The following is a 13,323-nucleotide window of genomic DNA, read 5'->3' as shown; positions in this document are numbered from 1 at the left end:
CAATAATAATTTACTATAACTTCATGGTAACAATGACTCAAGCAGAATGCTATTTGTGGCATCTATGACTTACTGAAGGAAAGGATAAACTTAGGTGATTTTTGTTTCTTTTCTGGTTATAAGAACATTCCAGCAGTGCGTAAATCAGTGTGACTTCACCAAAGCCAGGGCAGCTATACTGACTTGCACTAAGAATCTGGGCCTCAGTGACACCAACTATATTGTTTGTAGATTTTATTGGCAAGCGCACGTTTATAGACTTTAGGACAGTTTCTAATCCTGTGTTGTGTCGTAAACACGACTGCCTCGGACAAACAGACCTAACAGTTGTTTGGAAATTGTATGGCTTAACAACTTCTGTCAGAGTTCTTTTTATTTGAATAACACAAGTTTCTGGTTTTCAGTGTAAGAGCTTCATGCATGCAGGGCCGCTGCTGGACATGAGTTAGGTAATTTGTGCTGCTGCTAAAAGCACTGGCGGCCAGGCTTGTGCATTCAGAGCAGGGTAATCAATCAATTTCAAAGGTAAAGCCTTAAATGTGTGTGAAGGGAATACGATGTCATCATTGATGAGAAGTTCGTTGCCACCGAATACCTGAGGCATCAGAGCATATGAAGATTATTTCTAAACAGGAAGAGATATTCCAAGTAAGTTCCTTAGGCTCCCTGTCAGACCTTGCTATGCTCACCACGACCTGCTTAAGAAAATCCTCTTTTGTGCTGTGTTGTTTGAATCTCACATATCAGTGCTTTAGTTTGGTGATAATCACAAAAGTATTCTCTGAGTTTCATCTGGGTGGATGTATTTTAGATGCTGTTTCAGGTAGTTCTCAGTCTGAAAGTAGGAGGTAAGTTTCAGTTCACTGCTACTTTTAGTGCACGTACTCTGTGAATGGCAAAAGATTTCTGCATGTGACAACTATGGAGAAATCAGAAACAGCACATTGTGCTAATAACGTTTTGGGATTCTAAATAAAAGAAGGAATAAAATCTTGCTAATTACTGCGTTTAAAATTTAGAACAATAACTTGGTGTGTGTATAAAATAGGTGCATTTTGGTATTTCATTTGCTTACTGACTGCACTGCATTTCCTTCTTCTTAGTGAGATTTCAACACAACTTTAGGTTCCTTAGGCTCAGTATTTCTCACTCTTTATACAGCCCTGCACAGCAATACTGCTAAGTGTTCAGAGCTCTCTGATGGCCCTTAAAACAGAGTTGCCAGCCTCCAGGTTTTAGATTTATAATTGCATGTTCCATCTCCCTATTTTTAAACACTGTAGCAGGTTATGCAGAGGAATAACTTCATTTTTATTAGAATGGAGTTCATCTCTTCAAAATGATGAGCGGAATCATCTTCAGAAAAGTTAAAAGCAGTTCAATTCCTCAGCGTTTGTGTGAATGCTAAAAGGACTTGGAGCAAAAAGCAGTAGGTGGTTGTGTCCATACTCCTCTGAAGTACCTGCATTTCTGCGTTACTCCTGTACAGTTCTTTCTCACTGGTGAACTTGATCATCTTGCTCTATTTTCTCACCCTTTCCACGCTCCTTTCCAAAAACTCTGGCACGTTTGTGTGGTGTGTCAGGTTCCCCAGCAGGGATGTCTCAAGAGACCTACTGAAGTCATCAAGATCTTTTTTTCCTGGCCTTATCTTGGTTAAAGCTTTATCTTTAAGTCGCAGTCTTTCTTGGCCTCCCAACATTTACCGCAGCAGGTTTCCTGCTTCTGATGTTTTTGGAAGAGGTTTCACAATTACTTTTTACACCATTACCAACATTTTCCTTCAAATGCCTTTGGCCTGCCTGTTACAGTTTTATGTTTAGATTGCCAGAGCTTTTGCTACTTTCTGTTTCCCTCATCTGAACGCAATATTTTAAGAGTGCCTTTTTGCTACTATCCATTACTCTCCTGCAGAGCTCTGCTGCTCTTCAGGCGTTCCTTCTAGAAGCTTCAGCAGGGGATACACGCTTGCTCAACGATCCTAATCCGCTTTCCCCTTTGGCTCATACTTTTTGCTTCCGACAAGCTTCCTTGACATCTTATGGCCCGCTTTTCACAGCTCACTGTTCCTATGGTAAACTTATTTGTCCCTTTCACTTCTACAATGTTGTTGAATCTGAATGTATTGCGATCAAAAGTCTAGAATGGTTCTTTGGTAAAGAAGCCCTGAAGAAGGCCTGGTGCCCTGCTTCATTCAAAGCAAGAGGTCTCTGAGCTTCTCTAATGAATGGAGTTTAAAACTGGCATAATATCCTATTGCAATATTTATCGAGCCCAGAGAGAACTGATATCTCTTGACACTGCCGTCACAACTTTCTAATTTTCCTGCCACACAAAAAAAGGTAGAGACATGAGCTTTTTTACTGTTAGTAACGAAGAACCAGGACAGAGGGAAACTTTAAGCCCGAAAATTCAGGCTTCAAGGTTTTATAGTGAGCAGTTGCTCCTTTTGATTAATTTCCTCCGGTTTATTGATTTGAAGAACCCAAGGAACTGTTAACCATTGAGCTGTTAATGTCTGTGACCCCAGCCACATCTATTTCCAAGCTTCTCTGTCCTAGTGAGCACTTTTGACTGAAATTGTTAAAGTTTTGAAACCCATATTTTTCTTGAGTCTTAAGTTCATGCTGTTAATGAACATCTCAGGAAGCTAGATGCACGGAGCCCTGGATAATAGGAGTAGCAGGAAGCATATTAGGAATCACCTGGGGAATAGGTCTAAATGTCTGAGTCCTTGCTTGACTTAAATGTCATCACCTAACAGTCTCTAACTGCTTCCAAGTCTGGTAATCAAGTCCTGGCAAAGACCACCGGTTTCTGGTTCAATGATAACACACAACACTGCCTTTGCAAATAATGCCTTTTATCATCGTTTGATATTTCAGGTATCCTGAATGGTAGCCGTATTTATAGGTTATATATATCAATATATTTCATGGAGCTTTCTTACGTTTATTAACTAATGGACAATAGTGAGGCTGGTGAAGCACACCATCAGTGACAGAGTGACATCTGCCAGTAGAGCTTAGGAAGCATCTGTAAATGAGAGTCTGCAGTTACCAACTGTTCAACATGGCTACTTATTTGTTACCAAATTTAACAGTCAATTACGCATGTCTGTGCATTGCTACAATATCATGACTTGCAGACTGTTAAGGAAGATAAAAATGAACTCCCAAATTAGAATTACTGGGGGACAACTGTAACTGTCCCATATATATTGCAGAACTCGCATCTAGTATAATACCTAGGGAGAATATGGTTGAGCCCTTTATCTCCACAAACATTACCAAAGGCTGACTATAGGGACCAAACTTGTCAGCTAGCTCCAGTATGGGAAATTCTACGCTAAACTCCTTCCTTCTGCCTCTGGCCTGCTTGATTCCAGGTGTGGAGCATTTGTCACACCTCCAGCAGCTGGCAAGGCTTAGCATGAGAGTTGTGTTGTTCCTCTCAGATTCCTAACTCTAGCATGTCTTAATCTGTTTTCTCTAAGCCTTTGCTAGCTGGTTAGTCAGTGTCCCCTGCAGCCTCCAAGAGAAGCACTTGCCAGAGATAAGCCTGCTCCTTAACAACCCCTTAGGCTAGTCGATCTTCCAGAGCCTTTTCTGCCTTTCTGATTCTGTATGATGTGAAGGCTCCGTTACCAGGAATGCTAGATGGGTTTATTAAAGTGAAAATGTGCACTGTAAAGCAAAGGAAAACATCCCTTTGTAAGTAAACCTTGGCATGGCACAGGTCTGAAGGCCAGCTTCGACAGCATGTGGCAGATTTGTCACCATGCACATTTTAAATATGTATTTTATTTAAAATTAGTATCTTATTAAAGCCATGTTTTTTGGTAAGGCTCTTTTTGATGGCCGTGATGCTGGTCGGTTAACTGAAGCAGTGTATTCAGCTTTAGGTCTCGGGGTTCTCAAAGCACCAATAAGAAAATGGAAGCAGCCATTTTTTAACCAAGTGAGGCTGGAATCCAGGACAGACGAGAGGCTGCAGCAGTTGGTAGGATCAGGCTAAAGCAGAGGTTGGGTTCAGACAGCGCAAGCAAGTAGGAATGCAGTAATTGTAGCGACAATGAAATAACAAAGGGAGAAAATGGAGGAATAAAAGTGAAACTAAGTGCAGTGGGTATAAAAATAGCACCTTGCTCAAACAAAAGACCCAGTTGGCTAAAAGCATCAGACGACATACTGCTGTAATAAAGAGGAAATAGGCCAAACTGAAAAAGTGTATTAAGATCAGAGGAAGGAGACACCAGATATGCGATTTCTTTCTGATCTGTGAGAGTTTCACCACTTACCCCACAGCTGTCTCAGTGCTGAGGTCCACCTCAGAAGCAGGCTGTAATTTTGCACATAGAGGTGAATGGACTTCTAGACATGCTGGTCTGTGCCTTATTTATTCTGCAAGAGTCTTTGCATAAGTACCACTTTAACTGCTTAACAAAAGCAGTTGCTCTTTACAGATGGTTTCTTCACCTTAGGAAGAAGCTATTTGATCACAGCGCTGTGTAACCTGCCTTGAGAAATTGTGTGTTCACAATTTATGCTTTTTTTTTTCTTCCCATCGCTGGTTCTTATGATCTCCAGCCTGTGCAGCAAATTGCTTTTCCTCAGTCTTAAGCAGGCTGAACTTCCAGGAGCCCAGCAGAGCAGTGGTGCTCCGGCAGTCAGTGACTTCCACCCAAGTAACCCTGGCAGTGCTCTAGTGGTAAGGTCAGGTAAGCTGGGACACACGGGCAGCCTGGTCTGTGCTGTTTGCAATGCTTTTACTTCTTCAGGTACTGCGAAAGGAGTTCTGTGTCGATCCCCCGTCAGTCCCTAACTTCTCATGGTCTGAGTGTCACAGTAATCGAAGAACTGAGTACTCGCAGGAAATAAAAAGCGGGTTCTTTGACATCGCTGTGCTCCAGAGCAGCCCGGGCCGAAGCCTTAGCGGGGTGCTGCTGGCTGACTGCACAACCAGCGCCCTGCTAACAGAGGCCTGCGCGCGTACCTCCGCTGCGCGGCTTCGCCGGACGAGCGCCCGCCTTCAGCTGCGGTGAGGCGCTTGACGGAAACCTTCTCCCGCGGAACGCAGCCTTCCGGCCGAGCCGCCGCCGGGCGCCCCACGGCCACGAGCGGCAGGGGGGCGGCGGGGCGAGGCGGAGCCCGGCGGCCGCCCCGCCTCCATCCTCGGGGATGCCGGGATGTTTACGGGCCCGGCAGGAGCGGCGGGGGGCGGAGAGGAGGTCCGGGCCGCGGCGGGTGCCCGAGCCGGCGGCCGGCAGCCCCGCTAGGCGCCTGCTGCGAGCTGCGGCCCGGCTCCGGCCGCCGAGAAGCCGGCGGGCAGAGGAGGAGACCAGCCCCGAGGAGCAGGCGGAGGCGGAGGCAGGTTCTCGGTGAGCGGGGCTGCGGGGCCGGGCCGGGAGGCGCGGGGCGCGGGGCTGTGCCCGCCCGCCTGGAGGCGCTCCCCCGGCTGCGTCGCGCGGGCGGACCGCGGGGTTCCGCCTCCCGCCGCCTCGCATTGGTCGGTGGGGCTCGTTCTCGCGATGCTATTGGCCGGTGCGGCTGCCGCTCCTCCTGCCTCTAGGGGAAGGAGCGGTGCGGGCCGGGGAGAGAAACTTTCTGCGAGCGGGGGCGGGATGGCGGCGGCGAGTCCCGGCGCGGTGCCGTCTGCTCTTAGCCGGCGTCCAGCGGGTTAGCGAGGGGTCGCGGTGGCGGCTTTTGAGGAAGCGGTTCCCTGAGGTCGTGGAGCCTTTTGCCTCGTGACGGCCGGCGGCTCCTTCGAGAGCCGGGGAGCGGCGGGGGGCCGGGCTATGCCCGGCGGCGGGCGGTCCGCCCCGGGTGGTGCAGCCCCGGGTGGTGCGGCCTGGCCGCTCGCTGAGTTCCTGTCTCGGGCTGCGCTCCTCGGGGTACCGCCGAGGGAGGAGCAGCCGCTCGGTGTCTCCCTGTAGGTGCCCGGCCCCTCTCACCTGGCTGCCGGCTCCGCCTTGGGTTGGCCGCGCTGTGCTGAGGCTGCCGGGCAATGGCCGCGTGGCTGTGTGGGACCAGGAGAATGTGAGGCCTACTGAGAAGCGGGACGTTCTCCATCAGTAAAATAAAACACAACAAACACTTATAAATAGATTGGTAAATATCTCTTTTTTTCTTTCTCGTGCTGTTGCGAGAGGGGTGAAATGCTGTAAAATGCAGTCGGACACCATAATTAGTTTCTGGGCTCTGGAGAACAGCAGAAGGGTGAACTGGTTTTTGTGGTGGAAAGAGGGAACCTTGCATGTAGCATAGAGCAGCTTTAAAGTAAGACATTAAAGTCCTGCAGTGATATGTATATATTTATATGTATTTTTTGATACTGGAAGGGAATAATACAAAAGGGCGTATATGCGTTCTTTAACATCAACATATTTAGGATGCTTTATTTAGAAGCATCTGATGTTTGGATAGATGAATTTTCAAAGCATGCTCAGAGATTTTCAATGAAGGGATAGAGATAGTGGCTCTATTGTAGATGCCTTGAATTCAACGTAAAAACTAGTCATAGAAGCGTAAAAAAAGGAAAGGAATTTTAGTCCACTGAAAATCTGTTTTTGATTGGCTTACAAGGTAGTTCTGTAACCCCTTCCAGGGTCTACAAGAAATAGACAAATGGATTCTTGCCACTGTGGTAGAAACTCCTTCCAGAAGAGCAGGAAAAAGGACCATTTTAGCTGAAGACATGTGAGTGTATGAGAAACTCCTGTGCAAGATGTATCCAAAGACAGTGGAGCCAGTCAGTGACTTGGCTACAATATTTGTCATCCTCCAAATCTATGGAGACTTGAGCTACACCTGTATTTTTCTTCTTTGTGCCAAAGTTGAGCTCAGTGCAGTCATCCTGCTGTATTTGTTCAGAGAGACGCTTTGGTGAGGTAGTTTGCCCATGCATATAAAAAATGCATGTTCAGTAGACTTAGTACAGGATCCTGTTTTCACGTTAGTGCTGTATTTGGTTGCATCATTGCCATGGAAATGCTAAGCCAAGGCCTGAGCCAGTGATTGGGCACCTGGTGGGAAGGCAGGTCTTGTTAAAGTTAATGCTGTGAGTAGTCATAGGCGTTTACTGGTGATGAAGTTCCAGAAAACTCATTCAGTTGAGCTATGTTGCATACGCTGTGGAACGGAGATGAAAATAACACTGCAATTCCAAAGTGGTGATAAGAGCAGCCTCTTGAGCACGCATTTGCTCTATCTATCATGATTTGAACCCCGCTGGCCCACGTAGCAAGTAGTTCAGCCTTGTAGTACAATACAGCATCACTCTCCATTGCCTTCTAAAGTAAGTACTGAAAGTTCTTGTCAGGCTGTCTAAAATGCTGAAGAGAAGCAATACTGCTAGAGTAAGGAGCTCTTCTGTTACGGGTTCTGTCCTGGGGAGAAGCAGAGCTAGCTGCTGCACTGTTGGTGATCCGGTCCTTTTCAATTCATTGTAATGCTCTGCTGTCAATATATGATGTTCACAAAGCTATTGATTCCTTGAAAACAGGAAAACAAAAATATCACAGGTAAACTTCATGTTCCATCTATAATAAGTAAGTAGAAGCTTGCAGTGTGAAAATGCATAGCATTCTGGCCTGTAGAGGCCCTTCTTCTGTACCCTTTTCCTCCTCATCTGAAAACAGATCCAAAAAAGGAGCTGTCTTCACAGCAGTGAATTTCCAATACTTGCCGTGAGTGGAACTCAGGACTGTGTGTTAGGTGTGTGGGCTGCTTGTGAGGTTCGTGGTGATAAACAGGGCTTGGCAGCAGGAGCTGTGAGCAGCCTGAGCACACCACGCTGCATGGGCACTTAGTCATTGAGGATACTCCAGAAGCAGCATTGGGCCTTGTGGATTTTTGCTGGCGGAGGTTAAATATAAGGTACAAAAGCAGCTGTGAAGCTGTGCGTTGGCCTGCAGAGATGAGCGTGCTGGATGCTGGTGCTCTGCTTCTGGGCCCGGGAATCCCACACCACTCGCTGCAGCTATGGCAGCTGTGGGACTAGGAGGTGGTGTGAGAGGATCCTGAAAAGCCTCTGAGTCTGGCTGGTATTCCTGCTGTGATCCTGTGTGCTGCTTCATTTCATCATCCTGGGGATAGCTCAGGTTTGAAATCATGTACTGAAGTTATGTTTTAAAACTATTATGTTAGAGAAAGGGCGTCACATCACCCTGCCCTTGTGTTGGCCTGAGGAGGGTTAGGTTTGTCAGGGTTTCCAAATCTGTTATTGAGGGTTTTTTTTTATCCTCTAGTACTTTTTATCATCCTTACCTAAGAATGAACTAAAACGAAATGCGAGCTAATGCAGTAACTCACTGTTGTCAGAAAGGAGATGTTCTTTCCCTCTGATCTCTCCCTTGTTTCCCACCTCTGCTCTTGCTCAGCAGACTGAAGACTCTTGCAGCCTCCCCTGGGCCTTGCTCAGCTTTTGCCATTTGTGGAATGTGGGTCTGGCTGCATTTGGGGTCGAACCAGCTCAGCAGAAGTTGTGGGGAGGTCAGGATGGCTAAGCAGGATCATGTGGAAGAGAAAGGAAGACCTTAAGTGCTTGTGAGCTGTTAGATTGGCTTGTCTGTCTTTGTGCTTGAGGTGTAATTTGACCAGAGATTTAACTGTTGTGAGTTAGGGCTGCTCTGTGTGGCTGGAGGGAGGGAGGGGGCCTTGCACCAGGGATGGCTGCTGTCCTTGTGTGCACCGAGGGCCTGTTCTGCTGGTAGTGGTGTGGTCAGGTGCCTTGTGTGATTTAAGATTGCATCACGGGGAAAACATTTGCGGGGAATGAAGTATTTCCTTTGTAACTGGCTGCTCTGTATGAGGAAATGGCAGTTGGATTTCTTAGTGGGTCATCAGAAACCAAGTGAAAATGGAGGTGCATCCTCCGTCAGTAGTCACGAGATCGCCAACAGTTAAAAAAGGGTGAGTCAGTGCAGGTGCAGCCCTTTGGGAGCATCTGGAGAGATAAAGAATCTACCTGCGTGACACAACTGGCAAGGAGGAGAAAACAAAACAGGGATTACATTGTGCGAGTGGGGGAAGAGGAAGAGGGATGGACCTGTGAGGTGTGGCCTTTCTTCTCCAGTTCGCCGGTATCGATGGGGCTCCTGGCAGCCGGGTGATAACAGTGACTGGAAGCTGTGCTTTCAGGGTCAGAATCAAGAGTGCCTGATGAATCCGATGGATGGATGGGTGATAGAACTTTGTGGTCTCTTATTGTATTCATTTACTTTTTTTTTTTTTTTGTTTTAATTATTTTTGAGCAATTAAAAAGTAATTTAATATGTATATACTGGTTTCTGCTACAACTCCTCCTGCTAAGTCCAGCACTTAACCTAGCTCAACTGTGCATGTTTGGCTTCTTCTGTAGAGCTTGCAGTGAACAGCTTGCAAGTAAGGAGTTGGGACATAAATGTGTTGCTCATTTAGTTGATTGCTTTAAGTAAAGATAATTACTCTTTATCTCAACAAATGCTTATCTACCAGCCTGGAAGTAAAGAGTTACTGATCATTTGTTTTGTACTCCTCTTTCAAGCTAGTCCTCACAGAGCTGCCATCCTACAGAGAGGATTCAATTGATAGTATATTCAAAATAGAGCTCTTTTAGAAGCACTTAATAAGGTAATCCTTGTTGTGTGTATACATCTACATCTGATCATGTTTACCACTTAAGTGGTCACAAATAGCTTTTCTTCTGATCCTGATGCTCCTGCACAGAATTTAGCAATGAATATGGATTTGTTACACGGTAGGCATTTTTTATGTGTGAAACAAACATTTTGCCACCATCAGCTAATGATAATATTCATTCTGCATGTCTATATGCATAATCTATAAATAAGTATGGGTAGACATGTGTATATGTGTATTTATGTTATTATGGATAATGCATGTCTATATGCATGTGTTCATGTATATAATAATGTACGTTAATTGGGGTAAATTACAGACTCCCCTGTGCTGATGATTAACGTGCCTTTCCAGCGTGCAGTTTACTTTATCCCTTGCCAATTAAGGTCTTGATCTTTTTGGCAGAGTTGGAATGAGTGTCAACTTAAATGTGTTTTGCTTTATTAATACATAGATCTAACTTAGCTGTTGAGGGAGTGCAAAAAAAGAAACTGCTGTGGTCAAATATTTATTCCTCGAGTGAATGGGTAGTTCAAAGTAAGCCATTAAATAAATAACAAGCTTGGAATAAGCATCTTGGAGACTGTATGCTTGTTGTAATCTGTGGATAGCAGCAAACCAATGGGAAGTATGGTGTGTTTGTGCTGGGCAGGGCAAAGGACCTGGAAATGAGGAGTGGATGATGGTTGAATTGTTTAGTGCTGATTATTTAGTATTGTAATTGTTGCAAATGCTTCTGATCTTTTAGATGCTTCCTGTGGAAGTAGGAACATATGGAAAAGGTCCAAGGGAGAATTAGTTAGCAACGGATGCGTGCGGTGTCTTTGTATGTCAGACTGACAGCCTTGGAAAATTTGCTGTTTACCGAAGCTGCCTGGGTATATATGAATTTCTCTAGAAGCCTAATGGGTTTATTGCAAATATGAGTTATTATATTAAATCCGTATTATAGACAATGTTTGTGTATTTTGGTCTTTACAGGAGAAAGCGCAGAGTTCTCAGTGCAGTTGAATGGCCCTTCTGTACTGTAAGGACCTGCCCACCTTCCAGCCCCCAGCTCTGGCTATGGGAGTGCAGCTGTGCCGTGCTATCACACCTGGTTCTTCTGCTGCCTGAGCCAGTGCTGAAACTTCTTGCTCCAGAAGCAGCATCTCTGGGCTTTCTGTTTCAGCACGGGGTTGTTGGGTTCTGTGAGCCTGGCATCAGCTGCCTTGGTGTTGCAAGCCTTGGCCACTGTCCAGGAGCATTGGAGCATGAAACAGGAGATACTTTTTGACTGTACTTTGTTTGTAAGCCTCAAGCATAACCAGTTATAGCAGAGCAGCATCGATTGGCTTTCTTCCTTTTTTTTTTGTTTCCTTAAACATTTGAAGTGTTCCAGCATATTTACTCATTGCTAACAGTTTTAAAGTTGACTGTGCAACTCTGCGAGTGGGTATGTAGTAGCGTGCACACGTGTAACTGAATTGCATGTTCTTGACCTATGTTGGGAATAACTTAATGAAAGGACAGTAGAGAATTCATCAAAGTCTCCTGCATTTCAAGTTAAATAGACCCATGTTAATTATGATTCTTTGAATCCCAGTGGTGCAGAGGTGGGTGAAGAACTTCTTGAAATGTGTATTAACACAGTTGAATTGAGTTTCATTTTCCAGTTACATTTTGGAAGAGACGGGGGGATAAAAACAAACAAAACCTCACCCAATTTGAAGTAAGAGAGCAGAATTTTTACATAAACTGTCAGTGTTTTCTTAAGCCTTTTGGAGATGCTCGGACGGAGCAAGGCCATGAGGGCTTTGGCACATCAGCATTCTAAGAGCAGCTTGTGAGAATACAGCCTATGTGCTGCCCTGCTGTCTTCTGATGCTGTCAGCAGTAGGTGGGTGCTGAGGAAGGTGTGCTGGTGTGGCTGGCCCAGCAAGGTGTGGGTGCTTGGAAATCTTCAGCCCTTGTTTCCTGAGTACTGCTCTTTGGTTTCTACCAGGGCGGCTACTTTAGGCTGTTGGTGATGTTTAATACAGGAATGCGCTGTGCTTTTGTGTTGTAGTACTGCCATCTGCTAAGGACATTAGTGTCTGAATTCTGGCAAATACATTTCAATTTTCTATGGACTTAGAGCTATGAAAACAGTGTTTGATAAGGCACACTTCATGTAATTAGGCGGTGTGTAACGCTTGGTCTCCTGAGGTAACTTTTCCCTGTTTATAAAGACTTCATTGTGGTGAAGAAAAAAAGTTGCAAGGATTTTATGTTTTTCCCAAGTACCTTTTTCTTCTTTAGAAGTGTTAGCTAAAAAATCCTTCAGCGTGATGTAGCAAAGACCTGTGGTTGGTGCTGAGGAGCAGGCCGTCTGCCTTGGGCTCTGTAAGAGTCAGTGGTAGTCTCACCTGTCAGTGCACACCAACTGCAAGGTAATGAGGACTCGTCAATTGAATGCATCTTTCTAAGTCACGTGGTGAAGCCAAGGACACCTTTCCTCCTACATAATTTGTGTAAGCGCTTTGGGAAACATTAGTCAGCTTTGGCTTTTTGGGTGCTGGTGGTGCAGCTGCTTTGCATCTCATTTTGTCTGTCGGTGGTTTTCCATAAACCACTGTGTATGGAGGTGGTGGATTTGGAGCAGGAGGTCCTGATAGGAGTTGTTTCAAGAAGAAAAGGTTGTTACGTTTAAATACTTGCATTTGCTTTTTGGTTTTGAGTGCTAACTGCTTGGCAGCTTCTTCAGCATCATGTCACTGGTAAGTTGGAACATGAAAAACAGAAATTATCACCTTTAATTTCAGTACAAACAAGTATTACTCTGCTCTGTTTTGACCTTTGGAGTTGACTGTCGAGGTGCAAGGCATGCCTCTGTGAAAACAGTCTGTGAGCAGCACAGTCCAATTCTTGTCTATGTTGGCAAACAGTACGGGAGATGGGTTTTGCACCCTCACCATTTTGTATGGTCAAAATGCCAAATTGCTGTATAATACAAATCTGTCATGCAGTCTTCTAAGGCTAAAAAAGAAAATAGAAGGAATAAAAGCACTTCAGTATATGGCCGTAGACCATTGTTTCTACCTTTCTTCTACAAAAGCAACAAAAAACCCCCAAAGTTAATAAATCTTCCTTGCTTACTGTGATAGAACGTGGTTGTTACCTCCTCAGTTCTTTATTTCATCCTAAAAGCAAACAACAAGGTGCAGTCTTGTGCTTGGTTTGGTTTTCAGCGTGGTTGTGTTTGGATTTCTGCCCTTTGGCAGGGAGGTGCCGGGGGATGTGGTAGAGCCTGCAGGAGGCTGATGGTGCTGGCATCCTGCGGCTGGCTGCCAAGTTGCAGGAGTTGTACAGCATCTGTGCAGCAGCTGTTTGTTCATTTCTCCCCTCTGTTATTTACAGAAATCTTGCCATTTCTACTTCGTTTACTTGGCCTCTTGCATCAGTTTCATCACGTTTTCTACTGACCTGCCTGAAATTGCTGCTTTGGTTCTCATATCTTTGTATTAATAACAGCTAGTAGGGGAACCTAAATCCCAAACTGTATCCTTCATGAAGAAATACCAAGGGTAGGAAAAGTAGGCTGCTGTGCACCCTGATGGCTCTGGAGGATATATGTGCTGTAGTGTGAGATGGGTGGGATGCCTGCTTTGATAGGAGGGAGGGAGATAACGATTGGCAGTGTGTCCTGCCTGCTGCTGAGCTCACTGCTGCAGTGCAGCGAGCA

At 45.4% G+C, this 13,323-nt stretch overlaps 2 protein-coding genes across 7 annotated transcripts in view; one reads left to right on the top strand and one right to left on the bottom strand.

Annotated features, from left to right (window-relative positions):
* LOC140255467 (heat shock transcription factor, X-linked-like) overlaps positions 1–5,001 on the bottom strand; it is a 35,857-nt gene extending 30,856 nt beyond the window's left edge. For both annotated transcript variants that reach the window (XR_011904482.1, XM_072343084.1), the window contains exon 1: positions 4,301–5,001. The gene's annotated coding sequence lies outside the window, so the exon portion shown is untranslated. The remainder of the gene's footprint in view (positions 1–4,300) is intronic.
* A 183-nt stretch (positions 5,002–5,184) lies between these two features.
* The window catches only part of NEK7 (NIMA related kinase 7), a 57,989-nt gene continuing 49,850 nt past the window's right edge, over positions 5,185–13,323 (top strand). Inside the window, exon 1 of one of the 5 annotated variants that reach the window (XM_072343079.1) lies at positions 5,185–5,369. The gene's annotated coding sequence lies outside the window, so the exon portion shown is untranslated. Of the gene's footprint in view, positions 5,381–5,599; positions 5,679–5,752; positions 6,111–13,323 lie in introns of those variants that run through there. The other 4 variants (XM_072343083.1, XM_072343078.1, XM_072343080.1 and 1 more) reach the window with 4 other exon arrangements.

This window comes from Excalfactoria chinensis, chromosome 8 (genome assembly GCF_039878825.1).
Source record: "Excalfactoria chinensis isolate bCotChi1 chromosome 8, bCotChi1.hap2, whole genome shotgun sequence".
Lineage (NCBI taxonomy): Eukaryota > Metazoa > Chordata > Aves > Galliformes > Phasianidae > Excalfactoria > Excalfactoria chinensis.
Note: the sequence above shows the minus strand (reverse complement) of the source record. Positions and strands in the feature narration are given on the sequence as shown.